The 10,422-nt window shown below is 33.8% G+C and overlaps 1 long non-coding RNA gene across 1 annotated transcript; it reads left to right on the top strand.

Annotated features, from left to right (window-relative positions):
• The first annotated feature begins 7,449 nt into the window (after positions 1–7,449).
• Positions 7,450–9,880, top strand: LOC145736634 (uncharacterized). Its single transcript, XR_014180060.1, has 4 exons — positions 7,450–9,213; positions 9,277–9,347; positions 9,416–9,515; positions 9,748–9,880. It is a non-coding gene; the product is annotated as an uncharacterized LOC145736634 (long non-coding RNA).
• The last annotated feature ends 542 nt before the right edge of the window (positions 9,881–10,422 follow it).

The following is a 10,422-nucleotide window of genomic DNA, read 5'->3' as shown; positions in this document are numbered from 1 at the left end:
AGCTGAAACCTTTAAGGAATTAAATACTAAAATAAACTTAAAATTAAGCGCAAAAAAAGCCAACGTTTTGTCAAAATTAAATGAAAAACGCGAAAATGACCCCGAGATACCTGAACTTACAGAACAACTAATGTCAACTCCTTTTACTAGAACAAAAAATCTAAAACCTAAATATAAATTGACTAAGTTTAGAAATCAAAGACATCCTAAAGACATTAAAAGACGATTGTAAATTTCAGATGAAGATAGTGCTAATTCTACTACCATTACTGGTCAACGCTCAGTATAAAATCGAAGAAATTTCAAACCCCCTACTGCCCGTACAGGAAGGACCAAGTTACATAATAACCAACTACCATCATGTTTATTATCATATAAACTTAACTAATATGAGGCAAAGTTTAATATTAACTGAAAAAACTCTTTTGCAAGTTAATCAAACAATTGATAAAGTACAAAAACCTATGTACAATCTTTTAGTTACTAGAATTAGTGATTTACTAAATCAAGTATATTCAATCAAAGACTTTATCACTCATTACAAGACAAAACGTAGAACTAAAAGAGGACTATTCAATTTTCTGGGAAAAGCACAAAAATACTTATATGGAACATTAGATGCGGATGATGGCGAACGTTATGACAATTACATTAAAATCATCCAGGAAAATCAAAATACTTTACATGATGATATTTCCTCAACTCAAACCATTGTTAAGCAACTAACAAAAGACGTTGATACTCAGCTGTCTAACATAAAGTCAAATCAGCAAAAACTGCAAGACCGTGTGAACGACTTAACACAAATGACTCAGTCTACGTCAACGACTATGTACTTAGTCATATTACTAGATAACTTGGAAAACAATATTCACATCCTCAATGAAATTCGCAACAATGTGCAAACTGCTATCAATTTTGCAGAAATTAACGTACTACATCACAGCATCTTAAAATACAAAGAATTACGAGCGGTAATTCATAAATTGAAACCAGAAACTCGAATTCCTTTTGACAACTTAATCAAATACTACGAGACAGCTCACACGGACGTAACTATAAAAAATGACCTAATCATTTTCTACATTGCGATTCCGTTGATATCCGGTAAACCCTACACATTATATCGAGTTTATCCGATCCCAATCAATAATCAAATAATAACCCTTACCAATCCATACCTATTAAAATCTTCAAATGATTTCTATAATTTAAAGGGAAAATGTCCAAAAATTGAGAAAATATCTCTTTGTTTAGAAGAAGTTTTAAACTCAAACGAACCTTGTGTAATGAAATCAATAAATCTAACAAATCATTGTCCAATGGTTCCAATAAATTTCAAGAAAACTTCAGTCACTCAATTAGAGGATAATTCTATCATAATAATACCAACTCAAAGTGAGAACATTCAATTTCAATGTCCAAATCAAAAATCGATTGAAATTATAAATCAACCATCATTAATTTTACCATCAGAATGTTCAACAAAAATAAAAGATAAAATTTATGAATCTCAAAATCCAGAAATCATCAGTTCACGATTAAAATTGCCAACCATCGTTATTGATGAAAAATTGGTACAAGAAATTGAACCTTTACAATTAACGGAAATTAATCTAGATAAGATTCATGAAGACTTAGAAAGAGCAAAACAATTAACTGTACATCATCTTAAGAAATTCGATGTTGTTAGCTCTAGCGTATCAATTATATTAATATTAGTTATTATCTTAATCATTATTGGTATTGTAATTTACTTTTACTATAGGAAAAATAAGGACAATGTAAAAGTGGACATACAACTAGAAACCCTCGAAAATGTACCCCGATTTTCTCAGTCTTAGTGAGGGAGGAGTTATATGGCCATTTCTGATGATCTAATACTAAATAGACATCCTCAGACTAGCTTTGTTAAGTCAGCATTTATTTTCCTATTTATACAGCAGCATTTGTGCATGTAATTAGTCATTAAGATATCTCGCTTGGTTAACGTTAAAATGTAATTTCGTTCGTTTTTATTAAATAAAAGTTTTTTAAAAACAGAAGTTGCATTAATAAGAACAAAATTCGCGCCCCGTAGATGTAACATTGATGTTTGTTTGTTTACATCTGTAAATAGGCGAATGTCATTCAGAGTGATTTAATAGTTATTTATACAGCAAGTGACTTAAACCATTTTTTATTCACGAAAAGAACAACTAGGTCCACAAGCGTAGCGAGTGGCCTAAGCTCTTCGAGTGAATAAACCGGTTTAAGTTAAGTCACGTGTACACCTTTGTGACTAAGTATGTTCAGGTCAATTGCGTGTGACAAGTACTACCAAGTAATCTTCATAAAACGTCTCATTAACAACGCTAACTAAGGTAAAATCTCTAAAAGCTCTAATGATCGTCCGAATTATCGTGTTTGACAAGTACTGTCAAATAATGACATTTTATAAAACGGCCCATTAACTCAAAGCCAATAACTAAAGTAAAAATAGTTTTTATTGAATTATTTTGTTATTTATGAAGCAAATCATAAACTATTATACATCACGAAAATCAGAATAAAACGTACTATTTGGTGGGCTAAAAATCCAATATGGCGCCCATAAGAAAAAAGAAAGTTGATGATGGCTGCCAAAAAACGAAACGTCGTGTGGCAAATTTGAATCCATCATCGAATAGCTGAGCAAAAGTGGCAATGAAAAGGTGCTTTTAGTTTTGGAATATCTCTTCAAATAAGATTAGAAATAAATAAAAACAAAAAATCAAATTTTCAGTTTTTTTCGGATATCTTCGGAAGTACTCGGAAAATCGAAATTTTTAAAACTGCATTTGGTTGAGCTTTACATTACGCAACTTTGCCCCAATTTAAACTTTTTCGTATCTCTTATAGTTTCCGAGATCCCAATGGTGAGGGTCGAATTTGAATTACCCTGTATATACATATATAGGAAATTAAACGAGAAAACTATTGATGATAAATTTCCATTGCCAAATATCTCTGATATACTTGACAAGTTAGGAAAAGCTCATTACTTTTCGATACTCGATCTAGCCAATGGTTTTCACCAAATCGAACTACACCCACCTGACATTCCTAAGACAGCCTTTTCAACAGACACGGGACACTACGAATTTAAACGTATGCCCTTTGGCTTGAAAAATGCCCCTTCTACATTCCAAAGAGTCATGAATAATGTACTTAGAGGCCTACAAAATGAAACTTGCTTGGTTTATCTTGATGATATAATCATCTTTAGCGTTTATTTACAGGAACATATAGAACGATTACGTGAAGTTTTCACACGATTACGTCAACCTAATTTTAAAGTTCAACTGGATAAGTCCGATTTTTTACATAAAGAGGTTGCATATCTAGGACATGAAATTACTAATGACGGAGTTAAACCTAATCCAGACAAAGTCGACGCTGGAAAAAACTTTCCAATACCTAAGACACAAAAATAAATAAAATATTTTCTAGGTTTGGCTGGCTATTATAGACGTTTTATTAAAGATTTTGCAATCTTTAATAAAACGTGTTTTTCAATTTGATTCACTCTGATTCTTTCATTAAATCATTCGAACATCTCAAGAATTTACTTATAAATGCTCCAATATTAAAATATCCAGATTTTTCACATCCCTTCGTTCTCACTACGGACGCTTGTAATGTTGCATTGGGCGCAGTTCTATCTCAAGGAAACCCACCTAATGATTGAATGATGAACTCTTAACGAAACTGAACAAAAATATTCAACCATAGAAAAGGAACTTTTGGGAATTGTTTGGGCGTGTAAGTATTTTCGCCCTTACCTTTACGGACAAAAATTCAAGATATATACGGATCATAGACCACTCGTATGGCTATTCAACTTAAAAAAACCTAATTCAAAATTATTAAGATGGCGACTTCGATTAGAGGAATACGATTACGAGATAATTCATAAAAAAGGAAGTCTAAATAGTAATGCAGACGCACTTTCCAGAATTACGATTCCAAATAATGCCATTGAGACCGAATAGCTAATAAATAGCCCAGGAAATATTGATAATGATATCAATGATTTTCTAAACAGCACTTTTGATCCAAATTTAATACCAAATGAATTAGTATCTGAGACAATTGAAAATATCGAAAATGAAGTTCGACCAAGAGTTAATATTATTTCCGATATTCAATTAAAACCGACTAAAATCAGATGCAGTTAATCAAATCACGTTAATGGAATCGACCATTGTTAAATTTCAAGGCTTAATATCGAATATTACGCATAATGAAATAATTTTAAGATCACGAATAATAGAAATAGAGCAAAGCATTAAAGAAGCAAAACTTCTCGGTGACAATCTGAGATACTATTTCACAACTTTTATTTTAATCAATCAAATATCATCAATTTATGATGTTCTTGATAAAGTAGAAATTGCGATAACCTTTGCTAAACTTTAATATAATGCATAATTCGATGGTGGATCCTAAAGCGTTCTTAAAAGAGGTTCAGTCAATCGAAAATCTTGTAACTGACAAAAAAATACCAATTTCTGCAAATATAGAAAATATTCTATTAATCGAGAAATTAGTAAAGATGAAAGGCTATCAAAAGAATACCAATTTGAATTTTATAATTGAGCTTCCACTTGTTGAACTGGATGTATACCAATACTTCAGCGTGCATGCTGTTCCTGTGCCTAATGGTCAACAATTCATTGTCAATATTCCACATAAACCGTATTTAGCCCTCAACGACCGGAGATACGTTTACTTGGAGGAGAAATGCGAAGAAATGATTGACAACAATTGAGGACCGTTTTTCTGAAACTCGATAAGTACATTTTTACCGAAATTGAGTTATACATGGATTCTATACAAAAATTCAATACCCGACCAGCTGGTAGCGTCAGATTCATGAAAACACGGTAACTACCAGAGGTACAGCATAGACAAATTTCTGCGGTTCTTCAAAACTCGATAACTACGCGCGCTTTTTTAAAACTCGATAAGTAGCGAACCTGCATTACTTAAATGAATCCTTTTATTTTCTTCGTTAGTACAGTTTCAGCTCTGCTCCAGTGCACATAATCACCACGCTTATCACCACGTGTTTTGTGTTTTTATTTTGAAATATGCATCAAATAACGGGAGAATATAGTAAGGACGTAAAACTCATGAAAAAGGGAAGGAAATTTCGTATCTCTAAGGAAAGTAGCATTCAAGTAAGACCAAAGATTACGCGTTTTAGAAAAGAGAGGTTGAGTGAAGCGGACATCGCATGTAATCATTTCGAAGGCAAGAGAAAAGGTGTTGTTTGTAATGCAGGAGAACTAACAAGAAATGAGATACTAGGTAAGTTAACTATTTTTCGATTCGAAGTAGAATGGATACTTTCACAGACTGTATAGGTTTTAGGGAAATGGTATATGCAAATGACGCAAAAAAAATTGATCAAGATAAAATACTGCTTAAATTCATGCAAGTTGATGTACCTAAGCGAAAAACTACAGATGAAACAGTTTTGAGGCGAAATAGAAAAGTTTCTGTCAAATATTTTATTAGAACTTCTAGAGGCAATATTGCTGTTTGTGCTGCCACATTTCAAAAGATAACTGGTAATTCAAAAATTATCTTAATTTGTTGCTCCTCTGAACTTGTCTCATGTTTTAGGTGCAAGTAAAGATAGACTCTCTGGTATTTCAAAAAAATTTCTCGCCGGACAACTATTAGTGGAAAATCGGGGAGGTCGTGTACCGAGTCAGATTGATAAGGATATTTCTGAAGCAATAAAGACACACATAAGCAGCTACAAATGCAGAGAAAATCACTATTCGCGTAAAAAATGCAGAAGAAACTACTTACCTCCTGAGTTAAACATACAAAAAATGTACAAAATATTTTGTGATACAACAAACTTTAAATGTTCTTTGGCTAAATACAAGAAGATTTTTTATGAAAATTTTAACCTTGGGTTTGGAAATCCACACTCAGATACATGTTTCATTTGTAAGGAGTTACTGGTAAATATAAGAAAAAACAAGTTGTTGGAAAAACGTAATGAACTGCTCACCAAGTACAGACTTCATAAGATGAGAGCAAAGGCCTTTTTCAAATAGATGAATACTCACAAAGAAAATACATTTAAAGTTTGTTTCGATTGCCAACAAAATCAGCCATTACCAAAAATGTCTATTGGTGAAGTTTTTTACTCAAGGCAAGTTTCGCTTTATAACCTAGGCATTGTACATCACCAACAAAAAAAGCAATCCAGAGAAGATACAAACTTCTATGTTTGGTTAGAGACGCAGTCAGGTAGAGGCTGCAACGAAATAGCTTCTGGTCTGTTCCATTATCTAAGCAAGCTTGAAAACACATTGTTTGATGAAGGCAAGAATGAGTTGATCTTGGAGTTATTTTCAGACTCCTGTTCCTCTCAAAACAAGAACAGCACCATGATGACAGTCCTTATCTATTTGTTGGAAAAGTCTAGAGTTTTTAAGGAAATAAAACATTTTTTCCCATAAGAGGTCATAGTTTCATGCCCCCAGACAGGGTTTTTGGAAGAGTGGAGAAAGAATATCGAAAACGAGAAGAAATTTTGGTACCGAGGGAATATCACGAGATTTTGAAAAACCATGGAACGGTCAATGTTTGGGGACAAGACTGGAATACGTTTGATTATAAGTCGGTATCGCAGAGCATTGTGAAGAAAAAGCTACCTTTCAAAATAAGCGAAGCTCGGGTTTTAACGTACCAGAAAAGGAAAGGGACAGTTATTTGCAAAGTACGCACTACGTATACTGGTTATGACATAGAAGTTAGTAGTTTCAAAAAAGGTGTGAAAAAATCGAATATCAGCAGCTCAAAAGCTTCCAGCAGTGAATCATGTTAGTGACCTCAAGAAAAGTGACGTTAAAAAGCTCATACGTGGTATGGATCTTACGGATGAAGTTTCTACTTTTTATGATAAAGTTATGAAAGAACCTGCCTTTAGTGTTGACAATAATACTGATGAGGGGCAGGACGATGATTCCGAAGTGGATATTTGAAATATACTAACCTTTTTATCTAAAAATATTATTTTCTCTTAGCAGATAATAGTTTAATCTAATTTTCGTTATTATAATATGTACTTATCGAGTTTTCAAAAAACTGTATACTTGTTTAATTTTTGTTTATGTATAATAACGTTGATATTACATTTTGTTTTTTTACTAATCTGTTTGCACTTATTACTACATTATTAATTAAATATCCAAATTGGTCAATAGGTATTATCGTTTTAGTCAGATTAAAAAAAGGCTCTCCTGAAAATTCATCATTTTGTTCTTATCGAGTTTTAAAAAAACGATCCTCAATTACTTATGTCAGAACACTCATATGAATACATTAGAAAACTTTCCACCTTGTGAAGTTCAACTAATCAGTCATAGTCAGAACGTTACTTCATGTCATCCATTTCAGTTGAAGTTATCGACGCCTCAGGTTACCAAAGTTATCGATGGAAAATGGATCGTGACCATACCAAAACGACTTGTTAGCACCGCTGAGTGTAATAAGGACAAAACAACAATTCCATTATTTGGATCCTATTTAATTGAAGTACCTATCGTGTTGAGATATCTTACTAATTGTATAAATGGTAACATCCTTACTATTTGGCTGACGTATGAAAAAATACAGTAGACATTATAACATGACATGCAAAAATTCGTTTGGGTATTTTTATCTTTGGTCTGAAACCGTCTGTAATGTCTGTATCGAGTCGTAGGGTCAGAAGTCAGATTAGTTTGTAATATTTTATGTATTCGATTATAATTACCAATAATTGTGGGCAAGACTGTTTTGTCTCGTAAGATAAGATCTTTTGTTTGTAAGACAGGCCTTAAAAAGGTAAGCCGAAATATTTCAACAATGTCCATTCTAACATTCAATGTTCTTTCTAACATAACATATTCTTTAGGCGCCTTTTTTCAAGTCCAGTTATAATTCTGTCCGGATTACTAATAATCAATCTCTATATGAGCCACCATCACTGGATCTTGACTTAATCAATTTCAAAACCACCCATGAGTTAAGAGTTAACTCACCGAGGTAGTGGTTTAAAATTTATACCACGATAAATACAACCCAACCGAGTTAGTGGTCTTATTTATGGACCACCTATTCAAACTCATTTTGCAAGTGGAGCAGCCGCTCAATATTTAAACCACCGCTCGGCCAGGCGTTACTTTGGTATAGTAACGCGTAAGAGTGAATATGAGATAATTTTTTGTCACTTTGCTCTCTTTGGCGCCAGTGTTTTGTTTACTTCTGCACTGTTATCACGTGTTTCACATGGTCGACGTTGTTTATATAAAATAACGTATTTTTTCTCATTATATTTATGAAAATTCGACTTAGTACTTGGAAATAAGTAAGTATAACAAGATATTTTGTTGATTCACTTTTTTGTTTTATCGGATTTCCGTTAAAACTGGTGGTTCTTATTTTGAACCACCGCGTCAGTTGCCAAATTTAATTCAGACTATGTCAGCTGCGAGCGGAAACCGATATATCATGGAAAACGGATATCTTCTATTCCATTTAGTTGGGATGACCCGACAAGAACTAGAAGATGAGATTGAAAATTTTGATGCAGAGTCAATTCCATCACGAGACGAGTCCATTGATGAGGATGCTGACCTTGAAGGCCAACTTGATGGAGAACAAATTCCAGATGGTGAACAAGACATTAGCATTTTTATGTCCGACGGTGAAAGTGAAAGTGATTCAGAAAACGAACCCTTATCTATTTTACAACAAAGGCTAAAAGGTAATACTGCTGAATGCGATACTCAAGAATTTTCTCCAGATTGGGGAAAACATATACGTTTTGATAGTACTGCAGTGTTCAATGAGAAAACTGGTATTCCAGATGAAATCCTTTCATCAAATCCGAGCCCTATGTCACTTTTTAGTTTACTATTGTTGGAAGGGTTTCTCTTCATCGGTTTCCTTTTAATTTCTTTCCTGTTGGACCTTCAGAGAAACTTAGACGTATCAAGTGGGCTTTAAGAGGAATCGCCATTTTGTAGTACCGATTACGGGATTTTAGTGCGACCTCTTTTTAATAAAAACGGGTGTTATTTGGAGGAGTATATCGAGTTTTGTTGGGAACTCCGTTTTCTCGCTGTATGCGGATTTATAAGCCTTAAAAGTGGTGTGATTTTCTTGTGGAGTGGTGAGTTGGTGAGTTTGAGGTTAAGTTTTACCATGTGGTTATTTCACTTAGGAAATTAATTTGACCATTAGATTGACCTGAGAGACCTGAGGCAGTCTTGTAGTACCTTTAATTCGATCTGTTTGGTGGCAGTGTCGCCCAAGTAAGTTTGATTTTGGCCATTTCCAATTTAGCCTCCGGCTGAAACACGTGTCTTCTTCATTTCAATAGCAGTTAGCGGAGTCTTCAATCTGTGACTACACACAGTTTGGTAGCTGGTGACCGAGTATTCGAGAGAATCAACTAAGACCCTTTTGCTCAATCACAAAAGGTAAATTTCTTGCTTTATTTGATTAATTTTGGTAGTAAATTGGTTATAAAACCATCCAGTTGCTTACTGATTGATTTGATTTCTAATTATTGAATATTGTGCTCAACCTTTTGCGTTTTTAATTAATTTGTTTGTAGTAAATTCGATAATAAAGTATTACTAATGAATATAATCAGTCTTAATATTAAGTGATTGTAACGAACACATTGTATTTTGTACTGTATATTCTAAGGGCCCTTCCGCCGGGGTATCTTCCTGCAGGCTCATCTTTACACTGGGCTACGGCACCACGAATAGCCTTATTCGTTTCGCTAGCTTACCAGGGTTGTCCGACTACATCTCTTGGACACTGGGCTGTAGCGCTTACATCGATAGCGGATAGCAGTACACTTGCTCTGTACAGAAAGTAAGATTAGTTTAAGAATCTTATCAAGCACTGAAGTGTGATGCTTGTTTGACGAAGCGACTAGAAACCCATAATATAAAAAACCATCTGGGGGTAACTTAATTTTGACTGTTTTATTGTTGCTGCAACCTCAAACCTCTCTCTCAGCTATCGTTCTGTGTTGAAGGCTTACTACAATTATTTTTTTGTAAATTAATTGATATTACTTGGCAGGTTTCATTTTGTTTTTTTGTAATCCTATTTGTTGTCCTGATTACTGGTTTATTGAACTCCAAATACCAACTTTGGCATTTTCTGATTTATTGGTTAAAATCAGTGGCGCAGAGAACCACCCCAACGCTCTTAACCAACTGAGCATATTAGTCGAGCTTAATTTGCCGCAAACTTTACGTTCAATACGCCAGGACATCAGTGCTTAACTTTCACTTAGCTTTAAACTCCAGCAATTTTCTTTTACGAAAGAAATTCCGTGGCAACACCCTACTCAATTGTTTAGCGACG

This window comes from Ips typographus, linkage group LG12 (assembly GCF_016097725.1).
Source record: "Ips typographus isolate SLU linkage group LG12, UJ_Ityp_2.0, whole genome shotgun sequence".
Taxonomy (NCBI): Eukaryota; Metazoa; Arthropoda; class Insecta; order Coleoptera; family Curculionidae; genus Ips; species Ips typographus.
The sequence above is the reverse complement of the archived record's forward strand: the minus strand, read 5'-3'. Positions and strand labels throughout refer to the sequence as shown.